Source organism: Haematobia irritans, chromosome 4 (assembly GCF_050003625.1).
Source record: "Haematobia irritans isolate KBUSLIRL chromosome 4, ASM5000362v1, whole genome shotgun sequence".
In the NCBI taxonomy this organism is placed as follows: Eukaryota; Metazoa; Arthropoda; class Insecta; order Diptera; family Muscidae; genus Haematobia; species Haematobia irritans.
In genome coordinates this window covers 42,549,090-42,571,089 of record NC_134400.1, presented here as the reverse complement: position 1 = coordinate 42,571,089, position 22,000 = coordinate 42,549,090, and the positions used below count along the sequence as shown (strand labels likewise).

The following is a 22,000-nucleotide window of genomic DNA, read 5'->3' as shown; positions in this document are numbered from 1 at the left end:
GTTTACAAAGAAATTTGTTTCAGGGAAGTCAAGATACAAAATGCCAACAATATTAAACACAATTTTATTAATTTTGTAGAATTTTTCAGAACTATTAAAACCAAGTAAAACAAAATTTTCTTTCATGTCAGGATATCCAATTTTAACTATAAGTACAAATCGACTTTTTTGAAAAGTCGATCGACTTTTAGGCAGGGAAAAAACTTTATATCAAAGAAATGGGTCTAAAAAAATTGGATTCGTATTTGAAGAACATGAAATCATTGGCCTCAAAACAATATTTTCTTGAGTGTGAACTGAGTAAGATCGACTTCAACATTCCCTACATTCAAAATTAAGTGAACACTATATTTCACTAAAGCCAATTTAACTTTATTTTTCTTAATGCAAATGCGTACGTCAGTTGAATGAACTAAAAAACGCGATAAAATTAAGCGTAAAAAATTTTCTAAATTCGTACTTCGCACAAAATAGTTTATTATTTCTTTAAATTTGTAAATTTTACTACAATTGCGACCATCTTGAATTTATGGTACTAAAGACATTCTTGCAATTTTGAATACCAATTTTTTCCTTCAAACTACAAAATTTTTTTAACAAGTGAAAAAAAAAAATAAATATGTTTAGTCAATTTTCTTGAATTTGTCGAAAAACATTTACTTATTTTTGTGATACCGGCGTGGGGTCAGCGTTTGTAATACTGTTTAGTTAAAATTTTCTAAAATAAACAGAAAGTTTTCTTCCTGGTTCACTGTTTTTTTTTTCAGTGTAGTTTTGCCTACAAAACGTCAAAATGGACCTTAGGAATTGTAAAAGCCTCAGTCAGCAATTGCAAAATTAATTCACAAACAATACGACATTTCAAATAATCAAAAAATTTGTGTGGTAATTGCGAGACCCTTCAAAATATCTTTCACTTAATTACATCCGCAATTTTTTGTAAAATAAACAGGACAGACTAAGATTTTATGGCCATCTTCCAAACCCAGCAAAAAAGTGTCCCAAAAAGTATTGAAAATGTTATTTTTCGATCCAGAAGTGGTTTGAAATTGGCGCAGAAGCGATGTATTTAACATGGGCTTGTCATAGGATGGATGTCCACCATTTCAATGGCCGATGCGCTGAACTTGCATAACATATAGTTTGCTAATATTTCAGCCTGTTTTGTAATGCTTTTTTATACCCTCCACCATAGGATGGGGGTATATTAACATTGTCATTCCGTTTGTAACACATCGAAATATTGCTCTAAGACCCCATAAAGTATATATATTCTTGGTCGTGGTGAAATTCTGGGTCGACCTGAGCATGTCCATCCGTCCGTCTGTTGAAATCACGCTAACTTCCGAACGAAACAATCTATCGACTTGAAACTTGGCACCAGTAGTTGTTATTGATGTAGGTCGGATGGTATTACGTATAGCCCCCATATAAACGGACCCCCAATTTTGGCTTACGATTGCTCTAAGAGAAGCAAATTTCATCCGATCCGGCTGAAATTTGGTACATGGTGTTAGTATATGGTCTCTAACAACCACGCAAAAATTGGTCCATATCGGTCCACTTTTACGTATAGCCCCCATATAAACGGCCCCCAAATTTGGCTTGCGATTGCTCTCAAAAAAGCAAATTTCTTCCGATCAGGCTGAAATTTGGTACACGGTGTCAGTATATGGTCTCTAACAACCATGCAAAAATTGGTCCATATCGGTCCACTTTTACGTATAGCCCCCATATAAACGGCCCCCAAATTTGGCTTGCGATTGCTCTAAGAGAAGCAAATTTCATCCTATCCGGCTGAAATTTGGTACATGGTGTTAGTATATGGTCTCTAACAACCATGCAAAAATTGGTCCACATCGGTCCATAATTATATATAGCCCCCATATAAACGGACCCCCAAATTTGGCTTGCGATTGCTCTAAGAGAAGCAAATTTCATCCGATCCGTCTGAAATTTGGTACATGGTGTTAATATATTGTCTCTAACAGCCATACAAATATTGGTCCACATCGGTCCATAATTATATATAGCCCCCATATAAACCGAACCCCAGATTTGGCTTGCGGAGCCTCAAAGAGAAGCAAATTTCATCCGATACGGATGAAATTTGGTGCATGGTATTAATATATAGTCTCTAACAACCATGCAAAAATTGGTCCAAATCGGTCCATAATTATATATAGCCCCCATATAAACCGATCCCCAGATTTGAACTCCGGAGCCTCTTAGAGGAGCAAAATTCATCCGATCCGGTTGAAATTTGGTACGTGGTGTTAGTATATGGTCTCTAACAACCATGCAAAAATTGGTCCATATCGGTCCATAATTATATATAGCCCCCATATAAACCGATTCCCAGATTTGGTTTGCGGATCCTCTAAGAGAAGCAAATTTCACCCGATCAGGTTGAAATTTGCAACGTGGTATTAATATATGGCTGCTAATAACCATGCCAAAATTGGTCCATATCGGTCTATAGTTATATATAGCCGATCCCCAATCACACAAAAATTGGTCCATATCGGTTCATAATCATGCTTGCCACTCGAGCAAAAATAATCTAGAAAAATTTTATTTCTATAGAAACTTTTGTCAAAATTTTATTTCTATAGAAAATTTTGTCAAATTTTATTTCTATAGAAAATTTTGGCAAAATTTTATTTCTGTAGAAAGTGTTGTCAAAATTTTAATTCTATAGAGAATGTTTTCAAAATTTTAAATCTTTTGAAAATTTTGTAAAAATTGTATTTCTATAGAAAATTTTGTCAAACTTAATTATATACGTATTTAATCGGCCATTTTAAGTTTAATATATACCACGTATGGACTACGTGGTATAAATTACGGTATTAGGAAGTTTTAAGATACCTTGTCATCGGCAAAAGTTACCGCAACCCAATTAATTCGATTGTGGAGGACAGTCTTCAGTAGAAGTTTCTACGCAATCCATGGTGGAGGGTACATAAATTGGTCCATATCGGTCCACTTTTACGTATAGCCCCCATATAAACGGCCCCCAAATTTGGCTTGCGATTGCTCTCAAAAAAGCAAATTTCTTCCGATCAGGCTGAAATTTGGTACACGGTGTCAGTATATGGTCTCTAACAACCATGCAAAAATTGGTCCATATCGGTCCACTTTTACGTATAGCCCCCATATAAACGGCCCCCAAATTTGGCTTGCGATTGCTCTAAGAGAAGCAAATTTCATCCTATCCGGCTGAAATTTGGTACATGGTGTTAGTATATGCAAAAATTGGTCCACATCGGTCCATAATTATATATAGCCCCCATATAAACGGACCCCCAAATTTGGCTTGCGATTGCTCTAAGAGAAGCAAATTTCATCCGATCCGTCTGAAATTTGGTACATGGTGTTAATATATTGTCTCTAACAGCCATACAAATATTGGTCCACATCGGTCCATAATTATATATAGCCCCCATATAAACCGAACCCCAGATTTGGCTTGCGGAGCCTCAAAGAGAAGCAAATTTCATCCGATACGGATGAAATTTGGTGCATGATATTAATATATAGTCTCTAACAACCATGCAAAAATTGGTCCATATCGGTCCATAATTATATATAGCCCCCATATAAACCGATTCCCAGATTTGGTTTGCGGATCCTCTAAGAGAAGCAAATTTCACCCGATCAGGTTGAAATTTGCAACGTGGTATTAATATATGGCTGCTAATAACCATGCCAAAATTGGTCCATATCGGTCTATAGTTATATATAGCCGATCCCCAATCACACAAAAATTGGTCCATATCGGTTCATAATCATGCTTGCCACTCGAGCAAAAATAATCTAGAAAAATTTTATTTCTATAGAAAATTTTGTCAAAATTTCATTTCTATAGAAAATTTTGTCAAATTTTATTTCTATAGAAAATTTTGGCAAAATTTTATTTCTGTAGAAAATTTTGTCAAAATTTTAATTCTATAGAGAATGTTTTCAAAATTTTAAATCTTTTGAAAATTTTGTAAAAATTGTATTTCTATAGAAAATTTTGTCAAACTTAATTATATACGTATTTAATCGGCCATTTTAAGTTTAATATATACCACGTATGGACTACGTGGTATAAATTACGGTATTAGGAAGTTTTAAGATACCTTGTCATCGGCAAAAGTTACCGCAACCCAATTAATTCGATTGTGGAGGACAGTCTTCAGTAGAAGTTTCTACGCAATCCATGGTGGAGGGTACATAAGCTTCGGCCTGGCCGAACTTACGGCCGTATATACTTGTTTTTAACTATTAGTGTTATTATGTACAAATGTTATGTACAAATAAACATGGACGAAAAGACTGTTTTCATATATTTCGGTGTAAAAATTATATGTTTGGAACTCAAATATTTAACATATTACTTTTAAGTGCAAGCATATAATGGTCATATAGACTACCCAGCAAAAAGTTTCGAAGTTGTTCCAATGGCACAGCTTTAAATTCACTTCTTAAAATGCCCGACCAAAGATGTCCTACACAGCAAGTTATTTTAATTCACTTTTTTCATATTTTTAAGGGTTAATTTTAACTTTGTTTAACACCACTTCAGGATCTAAAACTAACATTTTTACTATTTGTTTGGATACTCTTTTGTTGCTGGGTAGCATAACATATTTGCGACATATAATAAATACATTTATTAGATCAAAATATTATGTTTCACTCATTAAAAATATTTCGTAGTTTGAAGAACAAATTGGAGTTCAAAACTGCAAAAATGTCTTTAGTGTTATAGGAATTTAAAGATGGGTGCATATTTCGTAAAATTAACAATGTTAATAAATTCTGAATTATTTTGTGTGTACATGAATTTAGCTAATCTTTATGCATCATTTCTGTATGATTTTTTACTCTGTTTTAGTTAATTTAACTAACGTGCGCAAAAAATTATTAAAGTCATCGAATCTATCTTAAAAGCTACTAATTTCACGAACAAACAATGAATTAAATCGGTTTTGCTGAAATATTGTAACCACTTTTTTGAGTGTGAAGAAAGAGATAAATTGGCTGGATTTTGACGAAATTTAATGCTGATTCCAAAGATTTTGTCTTTAAACTAAAGATTTTTGGTAAAAATAATTGCGTGTGCCGTGACTCGAACCTGGATTTTCTGCTCCACACGCATTAACAGTCGCCTTATCACATTGCACCACCGTCGGAGTTTCCATAACAACGTCTTAAGATTATTTTAAGACTTTTCATGCGTAAAGAAGAACATCATAGCCAAGATTGCATTGGGAACGGCGTTGATAAAAAATGCTAAAATATAAACGAGATGGTGGTAATCATGTGTGGCATATATCTAGCGTTAGTTTTGGGGACGCATCCTCAAAATTCACGATGCGTACCCTGCTGTCCTCATAACTAACGGTGCGTAGGAAATCGCCGAAATAAATGGAATATGTGGTCCATATAGTGCAATGTTGGGTTAGATGAGCTTAAAAAGATGTGGAGAATATTTCCGACTCGTAAAATCATATATATTTTTGTGTCCCCAAAATTAACGCAAGGCATACATATATATATATATATATATATATATATATATATATATATATATATATATATATATATATATATATATATATATATATATATATATATATATATAAGTTGACGTATGCTATATTAAAATAATGAAATGATGAGGACAGCAGTCAACGATATTGGAGTCAGCGTGTGAACAACAAAAGGTGAACATTCCCAGTCAAGTTGCTGGCTAGGCATCAGGTTGCATGCGCGTGTTGGCAGTCTGAGGCGACGTATGATAGTTTACGATTTATTAAAACTAAGTGAGTGTCCAAATATAATTAAATAAAGAAAGACGTATTGCATTCGGCAATACGCAAAACATTTTTAAAAAAACAAATTGACAAATAATTTATTAATTGGCGCCCGAACAGGCGGATCCTTAAACCGTATCCTTGAATGACACTAAGACTGTACCGTGGTGACAGCAGTCATAAGGATTAATAAGGATCACACTCGAAACACAAGAGAACGCGGAAAAGACGCCCCGAAGTAACGTAAAGTAAAACGGAGTCCGTACAAAGGACAGCGGCCGCGTTGTAGACTTTAAGTGAAGAAAAATTAATTAAATAATTACAAGCTATCTAAAAGACAAACTTATTAAAGACTGGAATGTGAATCCAGCAAATGTAATTGTGTGGAAAAATAAATAATTGTGCTGAAGAAAGAAAAAATATCATAGAAATAATTACAAACTAAGTAAAAGACAAACTAATTAATGTGAATCCAGTAATTGCTGTAATTGTAATGAAAAATAAATAATTGTGCTGAAAAATAAATAATTGTGCTGAAAGATAAAAATATTGTAGCAATAATTATAAATTAGTTAAAGTTGAAGAAAATTTGTGAAGGTTTATGAAAATTAAGATAAAAAAATGAAATTTATAAAAATTAAGATTTATGAAAATGCAAAATGTTAAGAAACGATGAAAATCTGATCTGAATGTATTGTTGAAGATTTAAATCTAAAATCGAATTTCCGATAAAGAAAACCTAAACTAAAATCAATATTCTGAATACTCCAAAAGAATTGCCATTAAATAACCGCACCTTTGACATTAAAATAAAAACCAGAATATGAATACAATAATTATTGGGTAAGTGAGCGAATTAATTTTACAAAGGATAAGAAACTTAAATTTTCAAAATTTTATTATTGTCTGATAAGATAATATTCTTGATTTTAATAGACTGAATCTCTAATAACTTCCTTTCCAAAATTACCTGAACTAAAACCTTTCCTAAATCCTTTCCGAATCCTTAAATTTAAAAAAAAAAAACAAAAAAAACAAAAAAAAAAAACAGTATGTCGGTAGATGAGATCACAGAGAAACTTAATGCGAGTCTACACTTTGGACCAACAGGAGGCTCCGGTGGGACTGCGGGTTTTTCCGCAGCACAAAAGGAGCAAATCAGGAATATTATTGTTGAGGTCATGAACGATAGGGATAGCGTCGTAAACGAGGAGGGGGAAGACCACCCAGTGGGCACTATCCGAATAGAAGAATTAGATAAAATTCCGGATATAGTGAAATCAATCAGGGAATTCTCGGGAAAACCAGGGGAGTTCTCTTCCTGGCGGAAGTCCGTTGAACGAGTGTTGGAATTATTTAAGCAATTGAGAGGAACGACGCGATACTATGCTATCCTCCATACAATTAGAACAAAGATTGTGGGAGAAGCAGACGCGGCGTTGGACTCATACAGGACGCCTTTAGAATGGACGCAAATAAGGAAGTGCTTGATGATGCACTATTCCGACAAGAGGGACATTGGAACTCTTGAATACCAGATGTCGACAATGACGCAGGGCCACCGCACTATAACTGAATATTACCAAGCGGTCTATCAACATCTATCGCTGATTCTTGATAAAGTAGCTTGTCTAGAACTAGATGACAGCAGCCTCTTTGCTATGACAAATGCGTATAGAGACAAAGCTTTGGATACTTTTATAAGAGGTTTAAGAGGGGATCTCCCTAGGCTCTTGAGCGTAAAGGAGCCTACATCTCTCCCACAAGCTTTGCAGCTATGCTTAAAGCTGGACAATATGAGTTATCGATTGAATCATGCATATGGGCAAGCTCAAAAAACAGTTAGTACCAACCGGAATCCTGCAAATAATACCCACAAATTTTATCCACAATTGGCTCACACAGGGGGTGCAATGAGGCCATCTTTGCCACCAAGACCGCCCTTACCGCCAAGGAATTTTAATACGCAAATGCGGCAGCCGGATAAACAACAACTCTATCATGATGCGTATAATCCTAGACAAGGACAACATAACCCGTATAGAAATCCTTATAGTTTTCTTCCTCAATCGAATACCCAAAAACCTGAACCGATGGATATAGATAGGTCCGCGCAAACAAGACAGGTCGATTACATGAATCGACCACCTCCAAGATTTGCCGATAAAAGACCGCTAGGGTCATTTCAAGGACCGGCAAATAAAATCCAAAGAAACTTCCACTTAAATACGGGTAACTCTCCAGACCCGAGATGGGAGGTGGAAACCGTTGCTGAAATGCAAGACTATGGATATCAAGAGGGTGCTGTTGGAGGAGAAGTTGATATGGAAAATTACGCCGAAATTATGGATAGGGAATACGTCAATGAAATCTCGAATTGTGGTAACGTTGGTATTGAAACCTCTGATAATGTTTTGGGGGACAAAGATCTTAAAGATGAACTTAATTTTTTTGTATAAGGAGTTCCTCGTTGCCATTCTTTTCAGTAACAGCGAGGAACGGCCATCAATTAAGATTTCTAGTAGACACGGGAAGCAATAAAAACTATATTAAGCCTAGTCTGGTAAGCAACCCTAAACAAAACAGGGATTTATTTTCGGCAAAAGCAGTAAAAGAGGAAATAATTGTGTCACAGCATGTTTATCTAGATATATTTGGGGGAAGGACAAGACCACTCCAATTTTTCCTATTACCAGGATTACAAACGTTTGATGGTATTCTGGGCAATGACTCAATGAGGGAACTTTCTGCAGTTATCTATACCAAGGAAAATTACCTTACTCTTGAGGGAGTTGGCAAAATACCTACCAGCCAATACATTTTTCAAGACGTCAAAAATATTGAATTGAGACTAGCACACTTACCAGAATGTCAGACTAATGAATTAAAGGACATTGTTAGAAGGCACAGTAATTTATTCTTGGAACCGGAAGAGAGATTGACGTACACTACCAAGGTTGTCGCGGAAATCAATACCACCAACAACACACCTACCTATACGAGAAACTACCCATATCCGCATGCCTTGAGAGAGGTGGTAGATGCGGAAATAAGAAAACTGTTAAACGATGGTATAATAAGGCCATCCCGCTCTCCGTATAATTCACCGATATGGGTGGTACCAAAAAAAGAAGACGCATCAGGAAAAAAGAAGTATAGGGTAGTAGTTGATTTCAGGAAACTGAATTCGGTAACGGTACCTGACAGATACCCTATACCGGAAATTAGTGAGGTTCTGGCCAATCTAGGAGGGAATAAAGTTTTTTCTGTGGTAGACCTGAAAAGTGGTTTCCACCAGGTACCGCTTAGACAGGAAGATATGGAAAAAACTGCATTTTCCATCAGCAATGGGAAGTTCGAGTTCACTAGGCTTCCATTTGGCCTTAAGAATTTTCCATCCATATTCCAGAGAACATTGGATGATATACTTCGAGAGTTTATTGGCAAGACATGTTACGTCTACATTGATGATATCATAATTTTTAGCAAAGATTATGAAACTCATCTTAAACACATCGAGGAAATTTTTACAACCTTGCAACGTGCTAATATGAAGGTCCAATTGGACAAATGTGAATTTTTTAAGAATCAGGTAGAATTCCTCGGGTTTGTGGTGTCAGCGGAGGGTGTTAGAACAAACCCGAAAAAGGTAGAGGCCATTGTAAATTTTCCATACCCGAGTAATCTCCGTGAATTACGTTCACTTCTCGGTCTCTTTAATTTTTATCGAAGGTTCATTAAGGGGTTTGCTGAAATGGCAAAACCTCTCACGAATTTATTGAGAGGAGACAACGGTAAAGTTACCAGGAATGAGTTTAGAAAGATTAAGATATTCTTGACCAACACGGAGAAAACAGCGATTGACTCATTGAAGAATGCATTGGAATCGCCTGAGGTAGTACTGGCATACCCGGATTTTGAGAAAGAATTCCACCTGACGACCGATGCCTCGAACAAAGCCATTGGGGCGGTATTAAGTCAGGAGGGGAGACCTGTAACGTTTATATCCAGGGTTTTATCTGAAGAGGAGGAACACTATGCCACCAACGAAAGGGAGATGCTGGCAATATTGTGGTCACTCTACAATTTGCGAAGTTACTTGTATGGCACAGCGAAAGTGGTGATACACACGGATCACCAACCACTTACTCATGCCCTTAGCAACAAAAATGCTAATGCGAAAATGAAACGGTGGAAAGCCATACTAGAAGAATACAATTACGAAATTCGCTATAAACCCGGAAGTACAAATGTAGTGGCAGACGCTCTGTCTAGACCCCCGACTACAAATGTCTACACCCTGAGTGGCACGATGTATAGTGGCGAAAGCTCTGCCGAGGATTTAATTCCCAATGTGGAAATCCCGGTGAACGCCTTCAAGAACCAACTGCTCCTAACAATAGGTGATGATACATCGTATCAGTTTAAGATAGTATTTCCTGGGTATCATAGGCATACAATCATGGAACGTGAATTTAATGATGTAAACCTTCTGGCACTACTGAAGGGATATTTGAACCCCTCAGTTATAAATGGCATAAAAGCGCCAGAGAGAATAATGGGTGTAATACAGAGGTTGTATCCGAGTCATTTCGCTAATATAAAAGCCCGCTTCACACAGAAAGTGGTGGAAGATGTCACGTCGGAAACCATGCAGGAGGGCATTATAATCGATACACACAAACGTGCGCATCGAAATGCAGTCGAGAATAGATCACATATCCTGGAAAGATACTACTTCCCTAGCATGTTAGCCAAGGTGAAGAGGATAGTGAAACTTTGCAGCATATGTAAGGCATCCAAATATGATAGACACCCAGAAGACCCGAAGCTGAACAAGACTCCTATACCATCATATCCCGGTCAGGTAGTGCATATAGACATTTTTTCAACTGACAAGAAATTAATTATGACCTCTTTGGACAAATTTTCAAAATATGCACAGGTGAAAATTTTAAACGGAAAGTCAATAGAAGAAATACGAAGACCCCTACGCGACCTTATATTTTTCTACGGAGTTCCTAAAACGATAGTGATTGATAATGAAAAATCCCTGAATTCCGCTTCAATTCTTTTTATGATGAAAGACGAGTTAGGAATCGAAGTTTTTACCACACCTCCTTATCGTAGCGAAGCCAATGGGCAGGTGGAGAGATTCCACTCCACTCTTGCGGAATTGATGAGATGTTTAAAGCATGAAGGAATTTGCCGCGATTTTGAGGAACTTCTTGAAAGGGCAGTGAACGAGTATAATCACTCGATTCATTCGACCATCGGAAGGAAGCCAGTAGATATCTTCTTTGGTAGAACGGTAGATTTTTCACCAGGAAGTTATGAACGGACTAGGGAATCTAACCTTGAGAAAATTAAAGAAAAGCAGAAAAAGGACCTAAAATTTCATAACAAAAAGAAAACCGATAATAAGGAATTTTTACCAGGACAGGTTATTTACGTTAAAATAAACAAAAGATTAGGGACAAAACTGACGGACAAATATAAAGAGGAAATAGTGAAAGAAAATAGAAATTCTACAGTAGTCACCCAGAGCGGAAGGGTGGTGCACAAGAAGCACATAAGGAACTAATAAAATGGAAATATTTACAGGTTTCTAGTACTCGTAAGTCAAGTTTTCGGAGAATTTCGAATTCTTGACTACTCAAATTCCAGATTGGTGGAGATCGATATTGGGCTGGCACAGGTCCAAACAGGAACATTTAAGTTAGTGCACATTTTCGAGTTGGAAAATTATAGAAAAATAACAGAGGAATTGGAGGACACTATCAAGCAGAACATAGGAATTCAACATCCCATCCTTCCCTTCCTTAACCATTACCTCACTCAAATTAAATCCTGCATTTCCCGATTAAAACCACAGATTCGGCCAAAAAGATCCTTGGACTTCTTAGGAAGCGCATGGAAATGGTTAGCAGGAACGCCAGACCATCATGACTTTAACGTCATCCAAGAAAAAATAGACAATGTTTTGGCAAATAACAATAATCAAATCATAATTAATCAATTATCCATTGAAAAATTAAATTCGATCACAAACATTACAAACAAAATAATTAAAGAAATAAAAACTTACAAAGAGAATACTGTGGAAAAAACAAATGAGCTAAAGTATAGATTGGAAATCATAAAGGAAGAAATTTTCAATATAGAATTCGCCATTGAATGGGCAAAAGCTAATATAGTAAACTCATTTGTATTCTCCAAAGTAGAAATAGAAACATTGGAAAATATTTTTAAAAAATCTGAAATTCCATTTATGTCTGTAGATGAATTGTTAAAATTTGCTAATGTAAGAGTAGCCACTAATTCTGACACTGTAATTTATATTATAAGTATTCCAACTACCGATAACCAAAATTGTAGACACAGTCTAATTAAACCTGTAAAATTCAGAAATTCCATTTATAAATTAAAATTTAACGAAATCTTAAACTGTACAAATGTAAAATTCGGGATAAAAAAGAAATGTAAACACTATGACTATTTAAATATTTGTGAATTAGATAATATTGTAAAAATAGAAGACTCAGACTGCATAGCCCAACTACTAACAAGTAAACCATAATCCTGCACCACCACCAATAATGATGACATTCCATCCCTCGAAGAAGTTGAGGACGGACTGCTGTTTTTGAATCAGTTCGCGGGACAAATTATCAACAACGAGACCCCCATGTGGCTAAATGGGACATATATCATCCACCACGCAAACACTAACATATCAATAGATGGAAAATCATTTTTTACAACCCAAACCAACGGCCGGAAACCACTGCCCGCTTTGGTACAACCTAAGAAGACAGAGGTCGAAGTGGAAACACTTTCACTAGAGATGATGAAGGCCATTGCAATAAAAAATACAAATTTCATACAGAGGCTGAAACAGAACGAAGAAATTTACCTAAGCACTGGAGCAATAATAATTATCGCTATTATCATAACTATTATGATAATCTTAAGAAAATACCGGCAACACAAAATCCATAGAGAAAACAACATAACCGAAACTGATAATAAAATAGATGAAATCACCATTGATGAGCCAGCAATTACCAAAACTAGCAAAAAAGTAAAAAGTCTGAACAGTATTCCATTTTTCTAATTTCATACGAGGACGTATGAAATTTAAAGGGGGAGGAGTTAACGTATGCTATATTAAAATAATGAAATGATGAGGACAGCAGTCAACGATATTGGAGTCAGCGTGTGAACAACAAAAGGTGAACATTCCCAGTCAAGTTGCTGACTAGGCATCAGGTTGCATGCGCGTGTTGGCAGTCTGAGGCGACGTATGATAGTTTACGATTTATTAAAACTAAGTGAGTGTCCAAATATAATTAAATAAAGAAAGACGTATTGCATTCGGCAATACGCAAAACATTTTTAAAAAAACAAATTGACAAATAATTTATATATATATATATATATATATATATATATATATATATATATATATATATATATATATATATATATATATATATATATATATATATATATATATATATATATATATATATATATATATATATATATATATATATATATATATATATATATATATATATATATATATATATATATATATATATATATATATATATATATATATATATATATATAACATCAACAAGCCACAGACGCTGACACAGCTACACGCGCCGATGGTTAGGTTAGGTTATGTGGCAGCCCGATATATCAGGCTCACTTAGACTATTCAGTCCATTGTGATACCACAGTGGTGAACTTCTCTCTTATCACTGAGTGCTGCCCGATTCCATGTTAAGCTCAATGACAAGGGACCTCCTTTTTATAGCCGAGTCCGAACGGCGTTCCACATTATAGTGAAACCACTTAGAGAAGCTTTGAAACCCTCAGAAATGTCACCAGCATTACTGAGGCGGGATAATCCACCGCTGAAAAACTTTTTGGTGTTCGGTCGTAGTAGGAATCGAACCCACGACCTTGTGTATGCAAGGCGGGCATGCTAACCATTGCACCACGGTGGCTCCCGATGACCGACACCCAACACCCAACAACAAGGAACACTAGCCACGAGTGCAGAATGTAGTATAAAGTCAGGGTAGCATTAAGAATTAGTGCTTTTTTTCGTATCAAACGTCCATAAATAAAGAACTCTGCTCATAAACGGAAGTTTGTGGCAGGAAAAAATATTTTTTTTTTTTTAACTTTCAATTTAAAGAAGTTTAATTGGCGCCCGAGCAGGGACGGGCACGATAACGAAAATAAGTCAAGTCTTCAGGAGGGCCCCTTAGTAGTTTAAGTACAAAACGGAGTGAAGATATGCACAGCCCCTGAAGCTCGCGTTCGCGACACAGTAGTTTTAGTGTAAAAATAAAAACAAAAAAATTTAAGCGAAGACATTTTCTAAACAATACAAAATAAAAAGAAACATTTTATGAAGTGAAAGACAAAAAAAAAGGGAAACTAAATAATTTTAACAAAATTATAAGTGAAGACATTTTTTTAAATACAAAATAAAAAGAACAATTTTATGAAGTGAAAGATTAAAGAAAGGAAAATTAAATAATTCAAACACGGACATAAAAAAAAAAGACAAAACAAAAAATTTACAAAGTGAAAGATTAAAAAAAAAGGAAAATTAAATAATTCAAACACGGACATAAAAAAAGACAAAACGAAAAATTTAGAAAGTAATAATTTGTGAAGAAGAGGAAACTTTTGTGAATAAAATAAAAGGAAAAAAAAATTTTGAGCATTGCAAACAAAAAAAGCTTTTTCAAATTGCTATCTGAGAAGAAGACGATCTTTACAACCCGAAGCAGCCATCACGGAGCAGCCACCACCAAATATGAGGATTATAATACTAATGTAAGAATTTCAAATTCTGTACGATTATAATAAGATATTTTTGCAATATAAAATTTACAATCCATTAATTAATTAATTAATTAAGTAATAAATCCATTCTTCCGAAAATTTTATATAATTGATTAAAAAGAAAAATTGTCATATAAACTTATAAAAAAATAAATTTTCTGTTACATCTCTTTAACTATTAAAAATATTTTGCTCACGATGAATGAAACTATCGAGGAGATAACAAACAAGCTAGGCAATATAACTGTAAGCCGTTCTAATCCAGGGAATAATGTAGGGCTCAGTGATAGCCAGCGAGAGGAAATTACCAGGTTAGTGACTAGTATAATAACAGGACAGAATTTCAATACGGATGACGATTCTGACATACCTGTAGGATGCGTATCCTCGAGGTTGGAGGAACTAGACAGAGTGCCAGATATAGTTAAATCGATTAGGGAATTCTCTGGGAAACCAGGAGAATTTAGCTCTTGGAGGAAGTCCGTAGAAAGGGTCCTTGAGCTCTATTCGTCACTCAAAGGAACCGGCAGGTACTACGCCATTATTCACACTATCCGTACGAAAATCGTTGGAGACGCTGATACGGCTTTAGAGTCGTATCGAACTCCCCTTGACTGGAATAAAATACGAAAATGCCTTATGGTCCATTATTCGGACAGAAGGGACATAGGGACGCTCGAGTATCAGATGAACGTCCTATGTCAAGGGCATAAAAGCGTTACTGAATTCTACCAGGAAGTCTATCAGATGTTATCTCTGATTTTGGATAAAATATCCTGTTTGGAATTAGATAATAACAGCCTCAAGGCAATGACGGACACCTATCGCGAAAAAGCTCTCGATACATTTATTCGAGGACTTAACGGCGATCTCCCTAAACTCCTCGGCGTAAAGGAGCCGACATCCCTACCGCAAGCATTGCATTTGTGCATGAAACTAGACAATATGACGTTTAGAAGAGAATATGCTCACAAAGGATCGCGTAGAGACGATGTAAAATTGGCTGGGCCTGGAAATAGAAAGTTCTATCCAGAACTGGCTAATATTCCAACAAATCGCTGGAGGAATACTCCAATAGCCCAACAGAATAATTCCAATGCGTTCCCAAAACCACAAGTAATTCCTTTCAATTCTTTTAATCAAAGAAACCACCATCAGACCCAATCCTATCAACCTAGACCACAATTCCCTAGACCAAATAATTTTTCAGGACATCCCTTCCAACGTGCTCAGAGGCAACCAGAACCCATGGATGTCGATACATCCATGCAGATGAGACCTCAACAAATTTATAAAAGACCTGCGCAGTCTTCCGTGCAAGCGCCGGTTAATAAAATCCAACGTAACTTTCACGTGAATATCGGAAACACCGATAATGAAATTCTCGAAGATGACCATTTACATGGGCCAACGGAAAATATAAACGAGTATCCTGAATATTATGACGAGACAGATTTGACAAACGAAGACAATGGACCAGACGACATTCCGTCCGATTTCTTAGATGTCCATTTTTTAGATTAGGGCGTTCCTCGCTGCCTTACTTCCAGGCCAGACTGAGGAACGGAAAAATTCTAGAATTTTTATTAGACACAGGAAGCAGCAAGAATTATATAAAACCAGAACTCGTCAAAAATCCGAGGAAAAATACTGAATCCTTTAATGTACACTCTGTAGGAGGAGAGGTAGAAATCTCGGAACATACATTCATAAACCTATTCGGTAGCGGCGAAAATCCTATTAAATTTTTCTTATTACCTGGCTTAAAGTCATTCGATGCAATACTAGGTAATGACAGTATGAAGGAACTGTCAGTGGTCATTCACACGGCAGAAGACTTCTTTGTGATGAAAAATGGTAAGAAAGTCGCTATTAAGCAGCGGATATCCAGAAATGTCAATAATTTACAACTACTAGCCGACCACGCGTCAGAGACACAAAAGAGGTCGTTACAGAGTATTGCTCATCGACATCGCAATCTCTTTTCGGACCCAGATGAAAAATTGACATACACCAGCGTCGTGGTAGGTGAGATAAGGACTACTAACGAGTCACCTATTTATGCGAAGAGTTACCCCTACCCAATGGCTTTAAAAGAAGTTGTCGAGACAGAGATCAACCGCCTTTTGCGTGATGGTATAATAAGGCCCTCGAGATCTCCCTACAACTCTCCAATATGGATAGTGCCGAAGAAGGAGGATAGCTCTGGTAATAGGAAGTACAGACTCGTGGTTGACTTTCGAAAACTTAATTCCGTTACGATACCCGATAAGTATCCTATTCCCGAGGTTACGGAAGTTTTATCCAACCTGGGAGGAAATCAGTACTTTACCGTTATAGATTTAAAAAGTGGATTCCACCAGATTCCACTTATAGAGCAGGATAAACAGAAAACTGCCTTTTCCATAAATAATGGTAAATATGAATTCAACAGGCTACCGTTCGGCTTAAAGAATGCTCCGGCAATATTCCAACGAACGCTGGATGATATTCTTAGGAACTGTATTGGGAAATTCTGCTTCGTATACGTTGATGATATCATAATTTTCAGCAAGGACGAAGCATCTCATATTAGACACATCGACGAGGTGTTCAGAATACTCGAAGATTCCAATATGAAAATACAACTTGAAAAATGTTCGTTTTTCAGAAATGAGGTAGAGTTCTTAGGATTCGTCGTATCAAAGGATGGCATCAGGACCAACCCGAAGAAGGTTGAGGCAATTACAAAATGCGCCATCCCGAAGACACTTAAGGAGCTTCGTTCCTTTCTTGGACTGTCCGGCTACTATAGACGATTCGTAAGAGGCTATGCCGATATAGCAAAACCTCTAACACAATTGCTCAGAGGAGAGGAAGGACGAATTTCGAAAAACGCTTCTAGCCAAATACCGGTGACCTTGGATGAAAATGCCGTAAAATCGTTTAACGAACTTCGGAATGCTCTAATATCTCAAGACGTTCTACTATCGTACCCCAATTTTGAGGAGGAATTCGAACTAACGACCGACGCATCAAACGTGGCGTTAGGAGCGGTCCTAAGCCAAAAAGGGAAACCAATAGCTTTTATCTCTAGAACGTTGGGAAGGTCCGAAGAGAATTATGCGACGAATGAAAGGGAAATGCTGGCCATAATATGGGCCTTGACATCCCTAAAAAATTACTTATACGGAACAAGGAAGGTGATTATCTACACCGATCATCAACCCTTGACTTATGCATTGAGTAATAAAAATACTAACTCGAAAATGAAGAGATGGAAGTGCATTCTAGAGGAGTACAATTACGAATTGCGATATAAGCCAGGAAAGCAAAACATAGTGGCAGATGCGCTATCAAGAATGACACAAGTCAATTCACTGACACCTACGCAGCACAGTGCAGAGAGCTCATCCGAGAATCTCATACCTAGCGTAGAAACCCCTATTAATATGTTTAGGAATCAAATTCTCTTAAATATGGGCGAAACCTCATCATACCAATTTAAGATTGTTTTCCCAGGATTTCATAGACATATTATAACTGAACCTCGTTATACTGGACAGAAACTACTCAATATTCTGAAAAGATATTTGAATCCATCAGTCATCAACGGAATTAAGACGCCTGAAAACGTTATGGGACTCATTCAAGAAATATACCCGGAAAATTTCATTCAATATAAATGTCGGTTTACTCAAATGATCGTGGAGGATATCATATCTGAGAACGATCAAGAGAATATAATTATCGAAACTCACAACAGGGCACATCGAAATGATAAGGAAAACAAAATCCAAATCCTGGAGAAATATTATTTCCCAGGCATGACTAATAAAATTAAAAGAGTCACTAAGTTGTGTTCAGTCTGTAAAAAGAGTAAATATGAGAGGCACCCTAACGAACCTCGATTGGGCGAGACTCCAATTCCCAAATATCCCGGCCACATCATTCACTTAGACATTTTTTCAACCGATAAAAAACTTATATTAACCTCGCTAGATAAGTTCTCAAAATACGCTATGGTGCGAATACTGAGTGGTAGATCGACCGAGTCAATCAGAAAACCCCTCAGGGAATTACTGTTTGCATACGGAGTACCAAAGTTAGTGGTTATGGATAACGAACCCTCATTAAACTCCGCATCATTGCTCTTTATGATGAAGGACGAGATGGGAATAGAAGTTTTTACAACCCCATCCTATAAGAGTGAAATAAACGGTCAAGTGGAACGTTTTCACTCAACTCTAGCTGAGATCATGCGGTGTCTGAAATGCGACGGAACTTCTAGGAATTTCGAAGAACTCCTGGAGAGATCAGTGAATGAATATAATCATACTGTTCATTCCACGATAAACAGGAAACCGGTCGACCTTTATTTTGGACGAACGGTGGACTTTTCTCCACAAGACGACACCATACAACGACTGGAACGGAAACAAGCAAAGGACTTAGAATATCATAATAAGAATAAACAACCAGCTAAAACTTATATTCCCGGACAGGTAGTTTACGTTAAGAAAAACAAGCGGTTAGGTACGAAATTGAGCGATCGTTTTGCAGAAGAAATCGTGAAAGAAAATCGTAACACTACGATACTGACCGAAAGCGGTAGGGTTATCCATAAAAGTCATATCCGTAATTGAAATCTTTACTAATCTTACAGGTTATTAATTGGACAAGCTTTGGCAGACTTCAGTATCTTAGACTATTCGAACGCCAGGCTACTGACGATACAAAATGGATTGGCTCGCAAGCAAAGCGGTACGTTCAAAATTATCCACTCAATTGACGTGACAAGATATAGAAATATTACCCTAGACTTAAAATACCTTTTCGACAATAATGTTACCGTTAATCATCCGCTCCGCCCGTTTATAAGTCAGCAGATAAAAGATATATTTGATATGTTAAATCGACTCAACCCCCATAGGACACAAAGATCAATTGATTTTATCGGTAGTGCCTGGAAATGGATTGCAGGCACGCCTGACAGACATGATTTCGAGATTCTAAAACAAAAAATGGACAACATCCTAGAAAACAACAATAGACAACTTGTTATAAACAGACTAATTTCAGACAGAATAGCAGAGATCTCAAATATTTCCAATAAAATAATAAAATCTGAGAAAGAGGGTTGGAATGATGGTATTGCTAATAAAATTGAAAGAAACTTAGTATTTATAGAAAAAGAATTAAGAAATATAGAATTCGCGATGCAATGGGCAAAGGCCGACATTGTAAATACATTCATTCTATCAAAAACAGAAATAGAAGAAATTAATGAAGTACTTTTGATCTATGATATTCCTGTCTATAATATAGAAGAACTTTTATCATTTGCATCAGTAAAAATTTTAACTAACAAAAAAGAAATTTTGTACATCCTAAGCATACCCATTACCCTAAAAGATGCATGTAAAACATTTTTAGTTAAAGCTATAAAATATGGAAATGTAATAGATAAGATCGAACATGATAATATACTCGAATGTCAGAACCAATTATTCGGAATAAAAAACCAATGTAAAAAATATTATGATTTAACAATATGTAAAGAAGATAACCTAATAGAATTAAAGGATGATTATTGTGTAGCTAAGTTATTTAGAAACAGAGTAGGGAACTGCACTCAGGTGAACAATGAACACGTACCAGCAATCGAAGAAGTTGGGTCGGATATAATATATATATATATATATATATATATATATATATATATATATATAAGAGTTAACGATACCGACGACATGAATGCCAGACGCTTACGTTGCAGGTAAACGTTCCCATGCCATCGGACACCAGCAGCAATCAGCAGGTGAAGACCACGAATATGAAGTTTGCTGCCAGGGAGAACTTGGAGGAGCGAGCAGTCTTGGCTACACCACGAAGTCTCACCGATTACTCGCGTTAATGTTTAATTATTTTCAATTATTGTAATTGTTATTTTGGAAAAAATATAATTATTAATTTTAAAACTTTAATTCCCGGTGTTTCTCTGGCGCAGTTGGTCGCGCCTTACTTTATTTTTTTCGGTAAGTGCCGGGGAAATCCTTTAACTTGCGCCCGAGAGCAGGGACACGCTAAAAAAAGGATAGCGGAGTCCTGGATAAATTATAAAAAATCGAACTCTAGCATTCCTACGGGACCCTGCAGAGTATAATATACAAAAGATTAAATAAAATATACATTAAATAAAATATTATTATAAATTCAAAAATATAGTAATCTGAGTGATTCATACGTGACCCTCCTCAGACATAGAATTAAAATAAATTAAATTGAAAAAGGATTTCTCCTTGGCCGCGTCGCGAAGCCAAGACTCAAAAAAATAAATAAAAGACAGACAAAATTTAATAATAAAAAAGAAAGAAAAATCTATAATAAAAAGTGAAAAACAAAGAAAACATATTTTTAAATCGAAGTAAAATTTTGAAAAGGAAAGAAAGGAAAAGTTTAATATAAAAAAAAAACCTTTTTTTGAAAAATTGAATTTTGAATTTGAAAGTGAAAACAAGAATAAATTTTTTTAGAAAGAAAAAATTTATAATAAAAAGTGAAAAATCAAAGAAAACATATTTTTAAATCGAAGTGAATCTTGAAAAGGAAAGAAAGGAAAAGTTTAATAATAAAAAGCCTTTTTGAAGAAATTTGAAAAATTGAATTTTGAATTTGAAAGTGAAAGTGAAAAGAAAAAAATTTTTAAGAAAACATATACAAATTATTTCGGAGGACCTGTGCACAAGAGGTAAGTCCTAGATTTAGAGTTATATATAATGGAGGAACTGAAAAATACAGTTACGACGTTGACGGGAGCGATAAATAGATTTATGGAGCAGATTAGGTCGGTCGAGGGGAGACTGACAGCCATTGAGACGACCTTACACGGAAACGTGTTAGGTCAAGTTATGTCGCGGCTCGAAGAATTGGAAACGACACGGGAAGGTGTTGAAGCTCGCGCGAACAACGCTGTTAGGCCACTGCAACGCCCACGTAATGTGGACGACCTTAGGGATATATCTCGGTTGCCGGATAGTGTGAAAGAGTTGCGCACGTTTGATGGTAACCCTACGCAATACGTCTCATGGATTCATTCTGTAGAATCCATTCTGAAGGACTTTGAGATCGTTAGGGACGAACCGATTTACAATAAGCTTAAAACGGAATCTTACAGCGAAGAAACAATTGGGGCTTTAGTTGAAACCTATCGTAACAGGGCGTTGGATATTTTTATCCGTGGCTTAAAACCGGATCTTTCTCGGATGATAATCATCCAAAGGCCGAAAACACTTCATGAGGCATACTCCGCTTGCCTCGAACTTCAAAATCTCACT

General features: G+C 36.1%; 1 protein-coding gene and 1 long non-coding RNA gene across 3 annotated transcripts in view; both read right to left on the bottom strand.

Moving 5' to 3' along the window:
• Rnf146 (Ring finger protein 146) overlaps positions 1–22,000 on the bottom strand; it is a 96,332-nt gene that overhangs the window by 22,835 nt on the left and 51,497 nt on the right. The gene's annotated exons all lie outside the window — the stretch shown is intronic.
• On the bottom strand, positions 5,033–5,472 carry LOC142236836 (uncharacterized). The gene is made up of 2 exons (XR_012722222.1): positions 5,373–5,472; positions 5,033–5,283 (listed from the first exon to the last, which is right to left on the bottom strand). It is a non-coding gene; the product is annotated as an uncharacterized LOC142236836 (long non-coding RNA).